The sequence below is a fragment of the Pinus tabuliformis genome, chromosome 8, assembly GCF_031772625.1.
Source record: "Pinus tabuliformis cultivar Carrire ecotype Pingquan chromosome 8, CPIR1, whole genome shotgun sequence".
NCBI lineage: Eukaryota > Viridiplantae > Streptophyta > Pinopsida > Pinales > Pinaceae > Pinus > Pinus tabuliformis.
Window position 1 is genome coordinate 1,792,081,273 of NC_142294.1, and position 22,695 is coordinate 1,792,103,967.

Genomic DNA, 22,695 nt, shown 5'->3' on the forward strand with positions numbered 1-22,695 from the left:
CGTAGTCCACTTTATGTATTGATCCTCATAGCTTTCGACAGGGTAGTACTGCTCCTTGACGGCATCCCGAAACGAATTCCAAGTTGGTGTGGCTGAAAATAGTGAGCATGTACTTTCATCCTTCTATTTGCAGTAGGTTTCCCACCAGTCCTTAACGTGGGGGGCTACTTTAAGAAAAGCGAAAATAATCTTTTCCTGACTGGAAAAATCATGAACAGAAAAATAACCCTCTAGCAGATTTAATCATTTATCGACAGTGTCTGCGTCTATCTGACCCTCGAATATGGGGATTTCAAAATTAACTTGTACCTTAAACGGTGTGGCATTTCCAGAGTAGTTGTTCGAAGCCGATGCATTGCCCTTGGGTAGCCGCTGAAGGATCTGGGAAAAGTTTTCCATCATGCATTCCTTTGTTGCTCGAGGGCTTCTTTGAGCAAGATTTTGATAGGATCTCCTGCCCCGTCATCTTTCTTTTCATCTGCCATGGGAGGTTGTTGGGATTTGCGAGGCTGGTCTTGCAAAGGTTTGACTAGTTCAAGCCCTAACTCCTTATATCCCGACCTTGTAGGGGACATGCAAAGAAAAACAGAGAAAAAGAAGACCGCTCTGATACCACTAATCCTGATTTAAATAGGAACGCAAAAAATTAGAGATAACCATAAACACAAATATGCAGCGGAAATAATACTTCATTTCATTAATGTAAAATACTGAAATATGCTTACAAACAGAAATGGAAATACACTAGCTAGGGCGATGGTAGCTTATCTCTGAGTAGAGATGTGGCAGCTACATGCCTCTAAACTGTGTTATAATGAGGCTCGAAGGCCTATTTATTGTTGAGACACAATGGAAAACCCTAAACATCCAAAAACCTAACCCTAGAAGATGAAACGCCAAGCTGTGGGCCCCATTTGGGTAAATTGGTACACAACTTCCCGGGGTCATAACTTTGGCATACGATCTTTGTTTGACGCGCACAATATCACGCTAGAAATATCTATCCGAGAACTACAACTTTGGGAAGAGAAACATCGGTCCAGGGACCCATGTTGCTCCCAGTTTTCCCAAAAAACATCGTTTAGGGCCTCAAAACGGCTCTGAAAGTTCAGGACCTAAAAAGCTGCTAAAAATAGTAAACTGTGCTACAATTAAGGAAGCTGAAAAGCTGAAAGAAACAATGGTGGGGGTCCAAGTGGACTTGGTGAGTGGCCACCAATATCCACCTGGATCACCAATGGATCTATCTGAGATCTGATATGGATTTCAACAAAGACGACCAACATCATAAATGCTGAAATTTGGGATTATTTGTGTTCTTTCTAAGAACTTGCTTGTTAATTGTGTGGTGTGTGAAGTTGTTATTGTATGTACAGTGCCCCACCACTATGGTTTAGATTACTCTTGCTTTTTAGGAAGAAAATCCTTCAATAATTTGGAAGAAATATGTCTCTGTAGAAAGTAACTCTTTCAATAATTTGGAAGATATGTCATTGGAAGCAATATGAAATATTTGTAAATCTGATTACTCTCTCAATATGTTGGAAGAAATATGATTTCTTTGAAAAGAATATTTCTTTTCCATAAATATTCAAGAATCTCAACACACTCCTATGAAACAAATAAAAATATGGACATTACATCAAGGGCCTTGATCTCAAGTCTCCCTGCAATAAAATCTAAAAGATCAATTATGTGAGATTTCTCTTATCCTTCAACAATATTCTCTCTCTGGCATGAACAATACTAGGATGAAGGCTTTCGTTGTTGAATTTTATTTGAATTAAGGAAAGAAATTCAGATTTCTTAATGAAAAGATGAAGGGGAGCCACAATCAATTACATCTTAAACAAGTATCTAGATTTAGTTCAGAGTCAGAACTAGGCAATTGACAATTCTTCAATTATAAAAGGTTAAGCTGCCATTGTAATTAATGTATTTGACTTTCTAACAAATATTAGAATATTGCATATTAGTAAAAAAGTTTTAATTTTAAACATGGCTCACTGCTATTTACAATATTATGTAAGTTGCGGTTAACTAATTTTCATAGGTAATTATAGTGAAAGATTGAAATATTCCATCTTCGTGTAAAATAATCATGTGATTGGTGATTGTTCATTATTCATTTGAGGTGGGAAACATACATTTTATAATAATAAATTGTTAATTTTGTTTTTAATTAATTTTAATATGTAATTATAGATTAGGTAAATTTCAAAATTTCTAATTAAGTATAATAGTTAAATTTTAAATAGTAATTAATTATTTATTACTAGGTTTAATGGTTAATAATATATGTTTCTACCTGACAGGTTATAGGTTCAAATCCAGAGAGGGTTAAAATATGTAATGTACACTATTGTAGACTTTAGTCCTGATCTATCAGGCATAGAGAGGGATCAAATCTCTCAAGGTGCAACCTTACACTAAACAACCTAAATTTAATATAACAATTATTATTTCAAACCAAATTACATTTTTTTTATGAAGGTATGGGTTGCTATCATGGACGCGTTATTTATTCCCATTGACAAGTTATTACTCAAGGCATAGAGCCTTTGGATATTTACCCACTAATCATGGCAATTGGGATGCATTGTGGTGTTAGCTACCTATACCAATAGGTTTCATATTTCATGATTGGCAAGGAAAGGTCCAAATATGCTCTGCTTTGATGATGCAAAGATCACATATTTCCAAAAGAATACAATCTGTGCTTATAGCTTGATGTGGACTCAATTTTGATGGATGGTCCAACAGCCTAATCTGGATCATGCCATGTTTTAAATTTCCAGTTGTAGAATAGAGAAAGAAGTCTGTCCAAACTGTTTAATCTTGGCATACAAGTAGTTTAGGTAGAGAAGAAAGGCTCCCAACAGCTTAATCTGGGACCTTGGAAGAAATAAGGGTAGAAGTAGATAGACCATCAAAAGAAAAAGCCAAAGAAAAGAAAAGGCAGGTAAGGGTCCGCAAGCCTAAGTGCACCCTCCAAGAAGAAATAAAAAATGCTAGGCAAGTAGATGGGTAGGCAGATGGGGTTGCAGAAGTATCATTCCTTATAATTGAAGGTATGCTAAACTATTTCACAAAAGCAGAAACAATGGATTGAAAAGTCCTTCTTCTCTATCAGGTTGCAGCAAAGTAAAGAAGCATGTCTAACTTCCCACTTATCCCCTTTCCATTCATTACTAATATCCCCTCATCAGTTGTGATTCATGGAAGAATCCATGGTTTTATGGTGGTTTTTAGTCCCTTAAAAGCCACATTTCTTGTCTAAAACTCTTTTCATTTTGATCTACTCTCTAAGCTAAGTTATTTTCAAATAAACTTAGTATTGTCTCCCCTCATCCACTTCTTTCATCCATATTAATTTCTAAACTTTATTGTATAATTCCCCTATGTTACCCTTTCCCTAGTATTATAACACCATGGTGTATAAACCCCAAACTTTGTATAAATATCCCTCCCCTTGGCATTATAGCCATATGTTCTCTGTCAGGGGTCAAAATGGCATCTGGTCACTTTGATGAACCTAAGTCTAACCCCCTCCCCTCTTCTGAATTCATTTGGCCCCTTAAAACCTTCATTTGCTAAAGAAAACCTTATAAAAAACCTTGTTTTACCCATAACCCGCTTTGTATTATGGAATAATACAAAAACCCACTTTTTGCCATTTATCCAAAGTCTCCGCCCGCATTATTTCATTCTGATAAAATACATTGAAAAAACATTATAAAACACCATATCCCTAAGTCTTTCCGCCGGGCGCAAACTCCAAAAAATATGTTATTATAATCCTTCCCCTGCATCCGTATCATCCGATCAGATCATCAACCCGTCAACCGTCCGATCGGGCACTTTTGATCAGACGGCTATTATGAATATCGGGTTGGGCCCGAGGTCCGACGTTTAGCACCCGAGAAACTGTCAGAGGGTGACGTCAGGCCTCTGCCACGCGTCGCCCTCACAGCTTCTCGGGTCGGCCTCTAACAAAACCGTCGCCGTATTGTAAGCGGTCCGAGAAAACCATTACCGCTATTCCGCTTACCACCTCTTTTGCCGAGCTTGCATCATCCCCAAGTCAGAGCCACGTCACTGCCACCTCGCCGCCGCATCAACTCCTTCGTCCACCCCTGCGCTGATATGGCCGCCACCTCACTCTCCCCGTGGACCAATCGCAACCTGCCACATCACCCGGTGACGTCATGCTAACGTCATCCGACTCCGACCCCACCCGATGACGTCATGCTGACGTCATCCCAAAAACGCGCCAATATTGCCAAAAATCCATATTTAGGCCAAAATGTCATGTTTTTTCCACTTTTGGCAAAAGAAACTCTAGCTATTTTTGCATGCTGCTCACGTTCAAACCAGCGCCAACCTGCTAAAGCTGATTCCAAGACCGCCGGCGCCTCCATTGCACCTGCATTTGCAACTCTTACCGGCGAAATTACCAGGTATTCCTCAAAATCATTCCATGAGCCTGGTTTTATCCGTATTTCCTCAAGCAAACTGTTAAGAGACTATAAAACACTGTTTTCACCATCAAATACACAGTGACTTGCACCCATTTTCAACCAGTGAAGCCATAAACCTCCTACAGAGCTGCATTTGACAAATTAAGCTGAATTCACAGCTAGTTCGCGCAGTCGTGAACTAGAAATTTCAATTGACCAGATTCACCAGAGAAAATACTCCTGGTCAGTCCTGCTACTGTTTTATCAATCCTTTAGACAGTATTTCAACTGCTGTTTATTCAATTTGCCTTCTGTTTCTTACAATTCACTTCCATTGCAAGAAAACATTCCTCTCTGTTGTTCTGCTCGATTGAAACCGGTTCACCTACAGTTCAAAAGCTTCAGTAGCCATGGAGACACCAATAGCCCTGAATGTCCAGCCTCTGAATGCCCCTCATAGGGAAATAGCATGGAAAGCCCTGGGAGATGTGGATTATCAGATGTTAGATTGGTTTCCAATGGGTTCCAAGTTCAATATTCACATGCTCAATGAACTAAAAGCCCAACACCTTGGTGGAGCTGATATTTTAGGGATTTGGGACTCAAATTTGCCCATTTACAAGCTCCCTCAAGTTAATTCCCTCCTAGACCTGATCCACAAGTGTCAGGAATGCTATGATCCTTGCCAGAGAGCTGTTCTCAGTCCTACAGGCTCAGTTTTGTTCTTTATCACCCCAGAAACCATCAATGAGATGCTACATGTCCACTCTGCAAGGCCATTGACCCCTCTTTACATGTTGGATTTAATAAAGAAGGGGAGGAATCTGTCAAGTGCCCAGATTACCAAAATTAACCAATTATTTGTGCAGCCAAGCTCTGAAACTATAAGGACTCCTCCTATTGGATATCACTACCTGAATGACCTGGGCAGAATGCTAGTGGATTTGATCAGCTATGTCCTGGGCTTTAAAGGAATTGAAGATGTTGATGAGACTATAATGGCAATGCTGTCCATGTTTTCTCCTGGAAAGCCTCCAGCTGTACACTATGACTATGCCACTTATATTGCAGAGAGGATCCATGAACAGCTAATGAATCTACCAAGGGAAAGGGTGTTCAGATACACCTCATACATCGACCACCTGTTCTTGTTTTATCAGCCAGACAGTTTCTCCATTCCCCTCAAGAAACTTAATGTACAGGGGAATCCAAGGTCAGTTGTGTTTTGGACTCCAGTCTTCCATCATGTTTCTCAACCGCCATACACATACTGTGAATTTATAGACCTGTTCATTCACCCAGCTATGACATTGCTGTATGGTGTCCCTCCTCCAAGGTTAACCGATGACATGCAGAGAATTCTCCATCTCTCCAAATCCTATAGCATTGGTGATTGGTATTTTTACCAACATCACACAGTAATCAGAGTATAAGGCTGTGAGTTGGACCCTTTCAGGCTTCCAAGGTATGTCCCCATGAGACTTTTTGCCTTAGAATATTTCAGGCAGTTTGGATATGCTGACTACTTCCATTTCCAAAGAAAAAACAAGAAGGTACAACTGAAGGTAAGGAGCCAGCTAGGCCCCTTTTTGTACAACAAAAGAGAGGAGGGATGGAAGGAGGCAGATATGATCCTAGCAAGCCTCAAACTGCAAACCAGTTTCAAATGGTCACCTTATGACCGTAATCATTTTATTTCCCTCAGGAGGATAAAACACAAATTGGGTACCTATTCACATATTAAGCTGCCTCATATTGAAAAGTATGCAAATTTTTTAGGCTGGAAAGAGGGCACTCTAGAAGAGCCAATCTCTAGAGAGCAGATACTAGAGAGAGAGGCTAGGAATCTTCAAAAAGAAGCTGACTTGGAAACTTGTGGACAGGTTTCCTTATCATATCAAAGGCAAATTGGAGCAGCGGCCTCTTCTTCAAAAACACATCAGCAAGCGGCCATGGACACTCAACAGACAGGCAGCAAAGGCAAAGGAAAGCAGGTGGAACAAGAGCAACCACCTCCCATGACTCAAGACCAAACAGATAAAGAGATGGAACAGCAAGAAACAGTGCAGCAGCAGGAAGAGCAACAACAACAACAGGGATCACAGCAAAGAGAAGGGCAGCATGACATAGAGCTGCCCACACATCAAGAAGGGGCAGTTGAGGCCCCAATTCTCACTGAGCAGCAGGCTCAAAACATAATACCTCCTAGGCAAGAAACAGTTAATGAAACCTCAGTCCTCCAAACTCCACAAAAGGAGGATGTAAGCAGGAAAAGGGATAGAGAAACTCCCTTGACTACATCAACAAGTCATGATGAGAAGAGGCACAGGATGAATCCCCTTGCAGAGGAAAAGATGCCTATAGGGCAATCTTTGGGTATGGGCCCGCCCAGTTTGGAGGCATCTGCAAGTTCCTTCCAACAGGAACAAGAGAGGACAGTGGGAGGAGAAGTCATCTCCTCTAACCAGCAGAGAGAGGGTGAACTGAGCATTAAACAACAGTTCATCGAAATAAAGAAAAGGAATGAGCCCATAAAGATACAGCTGTATAACCATTTGTTGAAAATGGCTCCCACCAACCAGCAGCGACTAATGTCTGCATATGATGTCCAGGAGGGCAAGATGATCATGAGTCACCTCATACCAACTACATTGCAGCCACAGTCCCCTTCAGACTACTTAAGGACCAATCTTGAGGTCCTGGCCAAGGACATCCACCCAATGGATAAAATTGAGTTGCATAAACAAACAAGGGAGATGGTCTATGCTTCCTTGGCAGACAAGACATTAGATAACTACAGGCTAGAAAATAGCCTTAATAATACAGCTGCCCAACTTGAGCTGGAAAGGGCATCCTCACAAGCAAAGGACAACAACATAAGGTCCTTAGAAGATATAATTATTGAGATTGGGCATGATCCCAAAGATATCAAGGGCATACAAGAAATATTAAAATTGAGGGATGCAGATATGGCAGCTTTAAGGAGAAAGATCAAACTCCCAGCCACAATTCACCCTTAAACAGATGAAGTAGCTCAACAAAGGCATGATCAAGATGCCACAGCTTTGCTGGTGTCTCTCTACAAGCAGCTTATCCAGACACAAGAAAAGATGGGAGAATCAGAGGCTGCACAGGCAGCATTACAAGCAACTCTTAAACAAAGAGAAGAAGGTCAGACCTCCCAGCCTCCTCCTCAAATCATTAACCTTGAGGAAGCTGCTCCAATTACTATTCCACCTCCTCAACAGACTGAAAAAGCAGCACCATCTACTTCAGCACCACCAACAACAGAGCAGGCCCCTAGCTTGGATATGCAAAAGCTAAGAAATGAGATTCAGGCCCTGGAAGCTCAAATGACAGAATTGAATGAGACCAGGGACAAATTGGCCAAAGTAAATGATAGATATGAAAAATCCAAGCAGTCAGTAGCAGAAAAGGGCAGGGAGATAAAATCCCTCAAAGACAGGATCAAAGAGCTAGAGAATGAGCTCAAACTAGACAAGGTTGTGGCTGAGCTTAAAATAGTGCTGTGGGCTAACATTGGCCAATCTATTAATGACCAATGGCAATATATTGAAACAATACATGAGCAGTTAGAGCTCATTCCAAAAGCACAGACTGAAATTTAGAGATCCAGAGCTGCTCTAAGCAATATGCCTGAAATAGCCACCGGGATGATTAATGTGCTTAACAATAGAGAAAGTACTCAGTTGGCTACCATGGGAATTTCAAACAGAACTGAGCACATTCAGCTAATCAAGAGGGTTCTTACACTGAGAAACTTGGTGCAAACATTAGAGAGAAGAACCCAGGACATGCAGACTGAAGTAAACAGGTTTTTGGAGAAGTTTAAGGTATTAGAAAACAGAGGGCTCCCTAGCTTACTGAACAGCGCAGGGAGACTGTTCACACATGAGCAGTATGCCAAAAGGGTTAATGCATTTGCCACAAGTTAGATCAATGAGAAGCCCAGCACCTCAGAGGAAACAGGGCCTGCCACAGGACAAACTCTCTACAATAAAGTAGAAAGTTTATTTTTTATAATGAATGAAATTAAACACCTGTTTGAGGTGCCTCCCAATTTTTACAAATATACAGAGGCAGAGGAGACTATGGATGCAATTCTCAGGCATCAACTAACTACACTAGAATGGTGGACTAAGGCCATACAGATGATTTTATAAACAGGAAGCCATTCAATAAATTTTGTTCATGGAAAATGCAAATTGTCATACACAGGACAGTTTAAAAGAATCAATATGCATTAAAGATTAAAGCTGAGCCAACTCAGCAGAAGTCTCGGCCAACAAAGCAAGGTGGAAAGCTATAGGTGTCCAGGCCAAGAAACTACAGCAGAGCAGCTCTAAAAGCGCATTTCTCAGCATTTATGCAGATCACTCCAACCGACTCAGTGGCCTCCAAAGCCCAAAATATCTTCTGACAGGCATAAAGATGCATTTACTTTGTATTCAATGATGTAATAACTTTCCTATCTAATATCTTGAAAAGTTGGTGAACGTATTCATTTCTGAGATAACTTAGCACTCAGATATTTTGTAAACTGATTGTATATATTTGCCCCTCGCACAAGCTTGCAGGGGTTGTTGTTGATTTCTCCTGAAGAAGTTCTTATGCTGTAATCCTTTCAGAGTTTAATAAAGAAAGTGATGGAATTTCTCGGAGTTCTGAAGTGTTGAATGCGTTCTGGTGTCTGTTGAAAACTGCAGGATTCCTGTGTATTTCACAATACAATAAGTTTCTGTAACTCTCTTTGTTATGTGTTTCAATCTTTTACAATCCGTATATGTTTCTAACTTCTAAGTGTTTAGCAACAAAGAAAAAGAATAACCTTCAGGACTTATTCATGCAGTACCCTGAGTTCAATCTATGTTGTTAATGAATGTTTTCTTCAGCTATAATCTTGATAAGTGTAATTCTTAATTGCTGCACTTTCAGAATATATCTTTCACAGTGACCTTTGTTTCAGGAATTCAAGTTTGCTCCTGAGCATCATGTTTCACTTTCACATCACCAGCTTAATGGAGAATTCTTAATTGCTTTCTGTTGGCTGACCATACATCACCACTTAATTTTAAAGTTTGTTTGTCGAGATACTCAATAGGCCCTGCAGTCTGAGCATCGTCTCTCCAGCATTTCAAAACAGTTCACAGCTCTAGACTCCATTGCCCAATGACATACTACTCTCTGAACACTACATATTGAGCACTGAAAGAAGTCCTTCAACCAAAACATAAACGAAAAACATTAGCATAATAGCTAGCCTAAAATACTATCAAAACATAGACAAATCATAAGGAGAGAGCCCTCTCTGGTTACAGTTTGGCTAGAAACTGTGATCCAAAGATTGGTTAGTGGTTACCCCGGCCGTATTCCCTTGGGATTCATAGGGAACAACCTGGGTGTTAACATAATTGGCGACTCCAGTGGGAATTCTTAAAATTTTCCAATTTCTATACATCTCTCAAAGCTACAAATCAAGCCTGAAATCAGTCAAGAGGCCTTTAAAACTATTTCTGTGTCACATTGACAGCTTTAGGGAAGAGCTTTTTCAGTGAATCTTCATCTCAGCTTTGAAATATATACAGCCATTCCAAAATCTTTATCCAGTCCTTGCAGATATAAAAACTTCCTATAAAATCCTAAAAACAGTTAGAAGCTGGCTCCCAAGAAAAATCCACGGCATACTAGGGCAAATCCTGACCCTAATCCACCCATCATTGTTGATAATCCAAATACTATCCCTAGAAACATTAGGAGGCAGCAAAGGCAGGAGCAGCCTGCTGATTTAACCTCAGATTCAGATCATCCAAGCCTCATCTCTACTCCATGCAAGGTCCTTTTCCGGTCTACCCCTAGTACCCCTAGTTCCCCTAGTTCACCATCCACATCTCAAAGTCCTCCTCTCACATCTTCATCCACTGCACATATCCCCTTGACCAACACTCTAGGTGCTACCACACCTGTTACCCCTGTAGTACACACCTTTCCTTTTATCCCAGTTACTTCTGTAAATTCCTCAAACCCTATGAACATGGCTAACAGATATGCACCCTTGCAAATACCAGCTAATGCTGCAGCTCTACCCCAAGATTACCAAACCAAAATCTCATATTTTGACTCCAACGGCCCTTTGACAGCTGTCCAGCATGCCAAAAGGATGCAAGACCATTTTGAGACCTATGAAATAGATGATGACAGTGTGAGAATGAGGATGTTTGTTCAAAGCCTAACTGGGGATGTAAGAACTTGGTTTAGATCCCTGAATGCAAATTCCATCACAACTCCTGATGAACTGTATCAAGCCTTTACTAGCAGATGGGAAAAGAAGAAGGATCCTCTGCACATACTTGGTGAATATGACACTATCAAAAGAGGTCCCCAAGAGACTGTTTTGGAGTATTGTGCAAGATTCAACAATGTATATAACGCAATCCCACAAAATTTAAGACCCCCTCCTGATCTAGCTTTATACAAATTCCCTGATGGTTTTGACCCTGACATGGCCTATCAGTTAAAGGAAAGAGACCCTCAAACCCTTGCAGAGGCCCAAAGGGTTGCTGTCACAGTGGAAGCTAACCTGATTGCTAAAAGAAACAGAGCAAGGCTGGAAAAGAGAACAACCTTCAAAGAGGAACCCTCTGCTTTTGATCAAAAGCTGGATGCAATACTCACTGGAATGAAAAGATTGGGTGATAGAGTGGAATCGGTTGAGAGAAAATCATCATGGGAAGCACCACAAAACAACCCTCCTAGGAATCCGAATTTTAGGAGAACTCAAAACCCAGGCATTGGCAAGCCCAGTGCTGACCAAGACATAAGACCCCCTTTCCAAGAAAATTATGCAGAAACTTCCACATCAACTGAGCCCAATGAAGATCCTGAGATTAATTTAATGGGTCTAGATGGTGAAAGTCAAGTTTTCTTAACACAAGAAGATCATGAGGATGATGAAATCAAACTGTTCCAAACTAAATCAGGTGAATCCTTTGACTTTAAACAAGGCTATGACACTGCTGTCTATGAAGTCCATAAACAATACAAGCTAAGGAGCAGAACTGTGAATGTAAATCAGCCTGAAAAGGTAAAGGATAATCAGCAGCCTAAAAGAGCCATAGTCACAGAACCTAGTGACAAAACAAATTCACCTGCAGAAGAAGTAATTATTGAAGAGATTACTGAACCATTCTCCTCAAAACAGCAGCCTGTGGCTACTTCATCCTCCCACCTTAATTTAAATGTTACTCCTCAAGAGATGGGTAAAAAGGACAAGTCCCAAAATCAAGATAAAAATCAAGAAGAAGATTTAATGAACAAGGAAAGGACTGTTATCCATAACCCTAAGACCCAATCTGAAAAACCCTTTGACCTAGAAACTGAAATTGGCAAACTAAAGATAGCAATTCCTCTCTCAGAACTAGCCAAGCATGACATCTATAAACTACAGATCAAGAAGTCCCTTCAACTCACTGGCAACAAAGATGATGTTAATGTGTTGGATGATACCCCAGAATTACTGTTTGGCCCAGAAGTGGATGGAAAAACAGTAGTCACAGGGGTATTACCTTTTTATGTCAGCTTACATATTCATGATAAAATATTACATAATGCAATGTTTGACTCAGGTGCCTCTCACAATCTCATGCCAAAAGCAGTCATGGAGAGATTGAATCTAGATATAGCAAGACCATACAAGGACCTGTTTTCCTTTGACTCCAGCCAAGTCAAGTGTTTAGGTCTCATAAAAGATTTATGTGTGTCTCTGGTTCAATACCCAAACAAAACCATTCTAATGGATGTTGTAGTTGCTGATATCTCACCTAAGTATGGGATGCTGTTATCAAGATAATGGGGAGCTAAACTCCAAGGTTCCCTACAATTAGACATGTCATATGCCACCATCTCTGTTTTTGGGCAACCAAAAAGACTGTACAGAGAAACACTCATGAAATACATGGTCAACAGTGAAGAAAAGCCTCAAAACTTTCCCATATATGCTGTCCATTCAGACATAGACTCATACATTCTTTTCAATGACAGCACAACTCTCTCAAAAAATGATGTTGAAACCAAAATACTCATACAGGAGGAAGACTCTAATGAAAGAATTACCACCAATGAAACAGCAGTCAATCAATTGCTAGACACTGCTGCTACCTTAGTTGTCAAGCATATTAAATCAAATGATGAGACTGTCCTAGAAGACAAGCCAGATGAAAAACCATAACTTCAACTTACATTGCCAGCCCATGAAAAGGTCATTAAATCTCCCTCACAACAGGATATTCTATGGTTCCTTGAATTTGATGGCTCAATCAATAGATTAGGGGCAGGAGCTGGAGTTTGGATACACAATAACGAAAACAGTCATGCAGAAGGCAGAGCCTATAGATTAAACTTCAGATGTACTAATAACATGGTAGAATATGAAGCTCTTTTACTAGGCCTCAAGTTAGTAAAGTTCTTGCAAGCTGCCAGGGTTTCAATCATGGGTGATTCAGATTTAGTTATCCAACAAGTGAAGGGAAATTTTGTCACAAATGACAAAAGACTAAGGTCTTATAGGTCTGTTGTTGCTGAAGTACTAAACTTTTTCTCTGAATTCCAAATCACTAAAATCCCTAGAACCCACAATCTGCATGCTCATAGTTTGGCCACATTTGCTAGTACTTGCAAATTACCATTGGAACCTAACAATTGTTTCACAGCTGAGATAAAACACAGACCCTCCATTCCAAACAATGTTAAAGATTGGCAAGTATTTGAGGATGATATGCAAATAAACAATTTTTTAACGCTGCAACAAGAGTTTGCAGGATTAAATATTTACACTGACAAAGCAAGTCAATCACAAATACTTGACAAAGAAAGTCAATCACAAATACTTGAAGGAGAAAGTCCGTCACAAATACAGTTTCAACAGATTTCTCACCCAATATCACCTAGAACAGCAAAACAAATGCTAAATCCAACTATCTTCAACAAGGAAAACATTCAGCAAATTCACCAAGTCAGTTGTGAAGAAGTGGCCAATGCTGAGGATCAAATCATGGAGCTGAAAGACAATTTTCTTCCAACAGGCCTAACTCCACTAGAGGACATCTTTGATTCAAATGATATTCCCAGAAAACCAAAAATGCAGCCCCTAAATGCAGCCATGGAAGAATGCAACATTGGTACCATTGACAAGCCTAAAATAATAAAGTTGTCTGCATCTTTACCTCCTGATCAAAAGCCTAAATACATTGACCTCTTTAAATAGTTCCAGGATGTTTTTGCATGGAGTTATGAGGACCTAAAGTCCTATGACACCTCTGTTATCCAGCATACTATCCCTCTCAAGCCTGATCAAAAACCCTTTAAACAAAAATTGAGGAGAATCAATCCTATGCTTCTCCCAGAAATGGAACAAGAGGTACATAAAATGTTCAAGGCAGGCATCATAGCACCAATCAGATTCTCTGAGTGGATTTCAAAATTAGTCCCTACAAGAAAGAAAACTGGTGAAATAAGGCTGTGTGTGGATCTAAGAAATCTGAACCAAGTATCCCTCAAAGACAACTATCCCTTACCCAAGATGGATCACATTCTCCAAAGAGTGGTAGGGGCCTCAAGGATCTCATTACTTGATGGATTCTCAGGATTTAATCAAATCTTAGTGCACCCTGATGACCAAGACAAAACAGCATTCACAACCCCATGGGGAACTTTCAAATATGTAAAAATGCCTTTTGGATTGAAAAATGCAGGGGCAACATTTCAAAGAGCAATGGATATTGCTTTTGCAAAAGAGATTCATGACTTTTTAGTCATTTACTTAGATGACCTCACCCCTTTTTCAAAATCTGACCAAGAACATTTAAAACATTTGAGACAGATCTTCCTAACATGCAGGAAATATGGAATTTCCTTGAATCCCAAGAAGTCTCTATTTGGTTTGGAAGAAGGTAAGCTGTTAGGACATATCATTTCAAAGGATGGCATAAGAATTGATCCAGATAGGATACAAGCTATCCTACAAATGCCCCACCCAAGAAATATCAAAGAATTGCAAGGATTTTTGGGAAAAATCAATTTCTTGAGAAGGTTTATCCCAAACTTAGCTGAACTAATCAGATTATTAAATAACATGCTAAAGAAAGATTCAAAAGTAAAATGGACAGTTGAAGCAAACCAAGCCTTTGAAGGTATAAAGTTGGCCCTTACCCAAACCCCGGTCTTGACCAATCCTCAATTTGACAGAGAATTTATCATTTTCTCTTTTGCCTCCCAGCATACTATTGCTGCTGTTTTGTTACAGAAAGATGACCAAGGAAATGAGAAGCCAATTGCTTTCTTTAGCAAAGCTCTTAGAGATGCACCTTTAAAATATCAAATCATGGAAAAACAAGCTTATGCTTTGGTTAAAGCCATTAAGGACTTTAGGATTTACATCCTTTATTCACATGTTATAGCTTATGTACCAAGTCCTATTGTCAAAGACATTCTCACCCAAGAGAACCTAGAGGGCAGAAGAGGAAAATGGATTGCCAACATCTTGGAATTTGATATTGAGATAAAACCTACAAAACTAATAAAAGGGCAAGGTTTGGCCAAACTAATGACAGAAGCAAACTTCCAAGCCCTAGACATTAACCAGCTGGACAGTGAACCAGAGCTGGCGACTCCAAAGATCAATGTAGCCTTTGAACAATCCCCTTGGTACTCTGATATATGTTATGTATTGCAAAACCTGTGTGCTCCCCCAGGATTGTCCAGAACTAAATGTAGGTTCTTAAAAATGAAAGCTTCTAAATTCTGTGTTATGGATGGGAATTTATTTTGGAAAAACCATGAAGGGATATTGCTAAAATGCCTAATTGAGAATGAAACTGACAATATCATAAAAGAATTTCATGCAGGTGACTGTGGTGGACACTTGTACTGGAAGTCCACCGTGGATAAAATACTAAGGGCTGGTTACTACTGGCCAACCATGTTCTCAGATGTCAAGAAATTCACCACCTCATGTCATAAATGTGAAGTGTTTGAGGGAAAGAGACAGTTGCTGCCACTTCCCTTAAGGCCTATTGCAACAGAGAGACCTTTTCAACAATGGGGCTTGGATTTCATTGGGGAAATTCACCCCTCATCCTCAGGCCAACATAGATGGATCCTAACAGCCACAGACTACTTCACCAAGTGGATTGAAGCTGCTCCATGCAGACAAGCAAATGATTCCACTGTCATTCAGTTTTTGGAGAACAACATATTGGCTAGATTTGGCTGCCCTGACAAAATAATAACAGACAATGCTGCTGCTTTCAGATCCAAGAAGATGGTGAATTTCTGCCATAAATTTCACATTACCTTGGGCCATTCTACTGCATACTATCCCTAAGGAAATGGCCTTGCTGAGTCATCAAATAAAAGCCTGGTAAACATTATAAAGAAAGTGCTAGAAGAGAACAAAAAGAATTGGCATAAGAAGCTTGTGAATGCTCTATGGGCAGATAGACTAACAACCAAGAGATCAATTGGGACCAGCCCATATGAGTTGGTTTATGGATTAGAAGCCAAGTTTCCTTCATCACTAGGGGTACCTGTTATGAAACTTCTTCAAGAAAGCCAAGCTGAACCAAATGATATGCAAAGAAGGATCAATCAAATAATATGTTTACAGCAAACTAGAGATCAAGTTTTCAGCAGAGTTCAAGTTCTACAAGAGAAATTAAAGAAGGCCTTTGATAGGAGATCTAAGGCAGAGGATTTCAACATTGGTGACAAAGTCCTCAAGTGGGATGCAAGAAGAGAGGATAAGGGAAAACATGGAAAATTTGATTCCCTTTGGAGAGGACCATTTGCTGTCCAAGCAGTACAAGGAAACAACACTTATTTCCTTAAAAGTCTTAATGAAACTGATTTGGATGAAGGTCCTGTGAATGGCAGGATGCTGAAGCATTATTTTGACAACTACCCATGAGTGCAGCATGAGTTTCCATTGTACATATCCAAGTGTATATATTACTTTCTGTAAGGATGTAGAAATGCAGTTTTCCAAGTTTATTAACTATCACCAAAAGGCAAATAGGTTCAGAGGTCTACCAAGAAGTGAAGTACACAATTTTGGCATTTCAAAGCAACAAACTTCAAAATTTTGATAAAAGTAGTCAAGGACCAAGGCAATCTGACCTGCTGTCCTTGGTCTTTCAAATGAAAAACCATCCCCATGTGGAGCCACTGTTAGCTACCTATACCAATAGGTTTCATATTTCATGATTGGCAAGGAAAGGTCCAAATATGCTCTGCTTTGATGATGCAAAGATCACATATTTCCAAAAGAATACAATCTGTGCTTATAGCTTGATGTGGACTCAATTTTGATGGATGGTCCAACAGCCTAATCTGGATCATGCCATGTTTTAAATTTCCAGTTGTAGAATAGAGAAAGAAGTCTGTCCAAACTGTTTAATCTTGGCAGACAAGTAGTTTAGGTAGAGAAGAAAGGCTCCCAACAGCTTAATCTGGGACCTTGGAAGAAATAAGGGTAGAAGTAGATAGACCATCAAAGAAAAAGCCAAAGAAAAGAAAAGGCAGGTAAGGGTCTGCAAGCCTAACTGCACCCTCCAAGAAGAAATAAAAAATGCTAGGCAAGTAGATGGGTAGGCAGATGGGGTTGCAGAAGTATCATTCCTTATAATTGAAGGTATGCTAAACTATTTCACAAAAGCAGAAACAGTGGATTGAAAAGTCCTTCTTCTCTATCAGGTTGCAGCAAAGTAAAGAAGCATGTCTAACTTCCCACTTATCCCCTTTCCATTCATTACTAATATCCCCTCACCAGTTGTGATTCATGGAAGAATCGATGGTTTTATGGTGGTTTTTAGTCCCTTAAAAGCCACATTTCTTGTCTAAAACTCTTTTCATTTTGATCTACTCTCTAAGCTAAGTTATTTTCAAATAAACTTAGTATTGTCTCCCCTCATCCACTCCTTTCATCCATATTAATTTCTAACTTTATTGTATAATTCCCCTATGTTACCCTTTCCCTAGTATTATAACACCATGGTGTATAAACCCCAAACTTTGTATAAATATCCCTCCCCTTGGCATTATAGCCATATGTTCTCTGTCAGGGGTCAAAATGGCATCTGGTCACTTTGATGAACCTAAGTCTAACCCCCTCCCCTCTTCTGAATTCATTTGGCCCCTTAAAACCTTCATTTGCTAAAGAAAACCTTATAAAAGACCTTGTTTTACCCATAACCCGCTTTGTATTATGAAATAATACAAAAACCCACTTTTTGCCATTTATCCAAAGTCTCCGCCCGCATTATTTCATTCCGACAAAATACATTGAAAAACATTATAAAACACCATATCCCTAAGTCTTTCCGCCGGGCGCAAACTCCAAAAAATATGTTATTTTAATCCTTCCCCCGCATCCATATCATCCGATCAGATCATCAACCCGTCAACCGTCCGATCGGGCACTTTTGATCGGACGGCTATTATGAATATCGGGTTGGGCCCGAGGTCCGACGTTTAGCACCCGAGAAACTGTCAGAGGGTGACGTCAGGCCTCTGCCACGCGTCGCCCTCACAGCTTCTCGGGTCGGCCTCTGACAAAACCGTCGCCGTATTGTAAGCGGTCCGAGAAAACCATTACCGTTGTTCCGCTTACCCCCTGTTTTGCCGAGCTTGCGTCATCCCCACGTCAGAGCCACGTCACTGCCACCTCGCCGCCGCATCAACTCCTTCGTCCGCCCCCGCGCTGATATGGCCGCCACCTCACTATCCCCGTGGACCAATCGCAGCCTGCCACATCACCCGGTGACGTCATGCTGATGTCATCCGACTCTGACCCCACCCGATGACGTCATGCTGACGTCATCCCAAGAACGCGCCAATATTGCCAAAAATCCATATTTAGGCCAAAATGTCATGTTTTTTCCACTTTTGGCAAAAGAAACTCTAGCTATTTCTGCATGCTGCTCACGTTCAAATCAGCGCCAACCTGCTAAAGCTGATTCCAAGACCGCCGGCGCCTCCATTGCACCTACATTTGCAACTCTTACCGGCAAAATTACCAGGTATTCCTCAAAATCATTCCATGAGCCTGGTTTTATCCGTATTTCCTCAAGCAAACTGTTAAGAGACTGTAAAACATTGTTTTCACCATCAAATACACAGTGACTTGCACCCATTTTCAACCAGTGAAGCCATAAACCTCCTGCAGAGCTGCATTTGACAAATTAAGCTGAATTCACAGCTAGTTCGCGCAGTCGTGAACTAGAAATTTCAATTGACCAGATTCACCAGAGAAAATACTCCTGGTCAGTCCTGCTACTATTTTATCAATCCTTTAGACAGTATTTCAACTGCTGTTTATTCAATTTGCCTTCTGTTTCTTACAATTCACTTCCATTGCAAGAAAACATTCCTCTCTGTTGTTCTGCTCGATTGAAACCGGTTCACCTACAGTTCAAAAGCTTCAGTAGCCATGGAGACACCAATAGCCCTGAATGTCCAGCCTCTGAATGCCCCTCATAGGGAAATAGCATGGAAAGCCCTGGGAGATGTGGATTATCAGATGTTAGATTGGTTTCCAATGGGTTCCAAGTTCAATATTCACATGCTCAATGAACTAAAAGCCCAACACCTTGGTGGAGCTGATATTTTAGGGATTTGGGACTCAAATTTGCAAATTTACAACCTCCCTCAAGTTAATGCCCTCCCAGACCTGATCCACAAGTGTCAGGAATGCTATGATCCTTGCCAGAGAGCTATTCTCAGTCTTACAGGCTCAGTTTTGTTCTTTATCACCCCAGAAACCATCAATGAGATGCTACATGTCCACTCTGCAAGGCCATTGACCCCTCTTTCCATGTTGGATTTAATAAAGTAGGGGAGGAATCTGTCAAGTGCACAGATTACCAAAATTAACCAATTATTTGTGCAGCCAAGCTCTGAAACTATAAGGACTCCTCCTATTGGATATCACTTCCTGAATGACCTGGGCAGAATGCTAGTGGATTTGATCAGCTATGTCCTGGGCTTTAAAGGAATTGAAGATGTTGATGAGACTATAATGGCAATGCTGTCCATGTTTTCTCCTGGAAAGCCTCCAGCTGTACACTATGACTATGCCACTTATATTGCAGAGAGGATCCATGAACAGCTAATGAATCTACCAAGGGAAAGGGTGTTCAGATACACCTCATACATCTACCACCTGTTCTTGTTTTATCAGCCAGATAGTTTCTCCATTCCCCTCAAGAAACTTAATGTCCAGGGGAATCCAAGGTCAGTTGTGTTTTGGACTCCAGTCTTCCATCATGTTTCTCAATCGCCATACACATACTGTGAATTTATAGACCTGTTCATTCACCCAGCTATGACATTGCTGTATGGTGTCCCTCCTCCAAGGTTAACTGATGACATGCAGAGAATTCTCCATCTCTCCAAATCCTACAGCATTGGTGATTGGTATTTTTATCAACATCACACAGTAATCAGAGTATATGGCTGTGAGTTGGACCCTTTCAGGCTTCCAAGGTATGTCCCCATGAGACTTTTTGCCTTAGAATATTTCAGGCAGTTTGGATATGCTGACTACTTCCATTTCCAAAGCAAAAACAAGAAGGTACAACTGAAGGTAAGGAGCCAGCTAGGCCCCTTTTTGTACAACAAAAGAGAGGAGGGATGGAAGGAGGCAGATATGATCCTAGCAAGCCTCAAACTGCAAACCAGTTTCAAATGGTCACCTTATGACCGTAATCATTTTATTTCCCTCAGGAGGATAAAACACAAATTGGGTACCTATTCACATATTAAGCTGCCTCATATTGAAAAGTATGCAAATTCTTTAGGCTGGAAAGAGGGCACTCTAGAAGAGCCAATCTCTAGAGAGCAGATACTAGAGAGAGAGGCTAGGAATCTTCAAAAAGAAGCTGACTTGGAAACTTGTGGACAGGTTTCCTTATCATATCAAAGGCAAATTGGAGCAGCGGCCTCTTCTTCAACAACACATCAGCAAGCGGCCATGGACACTCAACAGACAGGCAGCAAAGGCAAAGGAAAGCAGGTGGAACAAGAGCAACCACCTCCCATGACTCAAGACCAAACAGATAAAGAGATGGAACAACAAGAAACAGTGCAGCAGCAGGAAGAGCAACAGCAACAACAGGGATCACAGCAAAGAGAAGGGCAGCATGACATAGAGCTGCCCACACATCAAGAAGGGGCAGTTGAGGCCCCAATTCTCACTGAACAGCAGGCTCAAAACATAATACCTCCTAGGCAAGAAATAGTTAATGAAACCTCAGTCCTCCAAACTCCACAAAAGGAGGATGTAAGCAGGAAAAGGGATAGAGAAACTCCCTTGACTACATCAACAAGTCATGATGAGAAGAGGCACAGGATGAATCCCCTTGCAGAGGAAGAGATGCCTATAGGGCAATCTTTGGGTATGGGCCCGCCCAGTTTGGAGGCATCTGCAAGTTCCTTCCAACAGGAACAAGAGAGGACAGTGGGAGGAGAAGTCAACTCCTCTAGCCAGCAGAGAGAGGGTGAACTGAGCATTAAACAGCAGTTCATCGAAATAAAGAAAAAGAATGAGCCCATAAAGATACAACTGTATAACCATTTGTTGAAAATGGCTCCCACCAACCAGCAGCGACTAATGTCTGCATATGATGTCCAGGAGGGCAAGATGATCATGAGTCACCTCATACCAACTACATTGCAGCCACAGTCCCCTTCAGACTACTTAAGGACCAATCTTGAGGTCCTGGCCAAGGACATCCACCCAATGGATAAAATTGAGTTGCATAAACAAACATGTGAGATGGTCTATGCTTCCTTGGCAGACAAGACATTAGATAACTACAGGCTAGAAAATAGCCTTAATAATACAGCTGCCCAACTTGAGCTGGAAAGGGCATCCTCACAAGCAAAGGACAACAGAATAAGGTCCTTAGAAGATATAATTATTGAGATTGGGCATGATCCCAAAGATATCAAGGGCATACAAGAAATATTAAAATTGAGGGATGCAGATATGGCAGCTTTAAGGAGAAAGATCAAACTCCCAGCCACAATTCACCCTCAAATAGATGAAGTAGCTCAACAAAGGCATGATCAAGATGCCACAGCTTTGCTGGTGTCTCTCTACAAGAAGCTTATCCAGACACAAGAAAAGCTGGGAGAATCAGAGGCTGCACAGGCAGCATTACAAGCAACTCTTAAACAAAGAGAAGAAGGTCAGACCTCCCAGCCTCCTCCTCAAATCATTAACCTTGAGGAAGCTGCTCCAATTACTATTCCACCTCCTCAACAAACTGAAAAAGCAGCACCATCTACTTCAGCACCACCAACAACAGAGCAGGCCCCTAGCTTGGATATGCAAAAGCTAAGAAATGAGATTCAGGCCCTGGAAGCTCAAATGACAGAATTGAATGAGACCAAGGACAAATTGGCCAAAGTAAATGATAGATATGACAAATCCAAGCAGTCAGTAGCAGAAAAGGGCAGGGAGATAAAAGCCCTCAAAGACAGGATCAAAGAGCTAGAGAATGAGCTCAAACTAGACAAGGTTGTGGCTGAGCTTAAAATAGTGCTGTGGGCTAACATTGGCCAATCTATTAATGACCAATGGAAATATATTGAAACAATACATGAGCAGTTAGATCTCATTCCAAAAGCACAGACTGAAATTCAGAGATCCAGAGCTGCTCTAAGCAATATGCCTGAAATAGCCACCAGGATGATTAATGTGCTTAACAATAGAGAAAGTACTCAGTTGGCTACCATGGGAATTTCAAACAGAACTGAGCACATTCAGCTAATCAAGAGGGTTCTTACACTGAGAAACTTGGTGCAGACATTAGAGAGAAGAACCCAGGACATGCAGACTGAAGTAAACAGGTTTTTGGAGAAGTTTCAGGTATTAGAAAACAGAGGGCTCCCTAGCTTACTGAACAGCGCAGGGAGACTGTTCACACATGAGCAGTATGCCAAAAGGGTTAATGTATTTGCCACAAGTTGGATCAATGAGAAGCCCAGCACTTCAGAGGAAACAGGGCCTGCCACAGGACAGACTCTCTACACTAAAGTAGAAAGTTTATTTTTTATAATGAATGAAATTAAACACCTGTTTGAGGTGCCTCCCAATTTTTACAAATATACAGAGGCAGAGGAGACTATGGATGCAATTCTCAGGCATCAACTAACTACA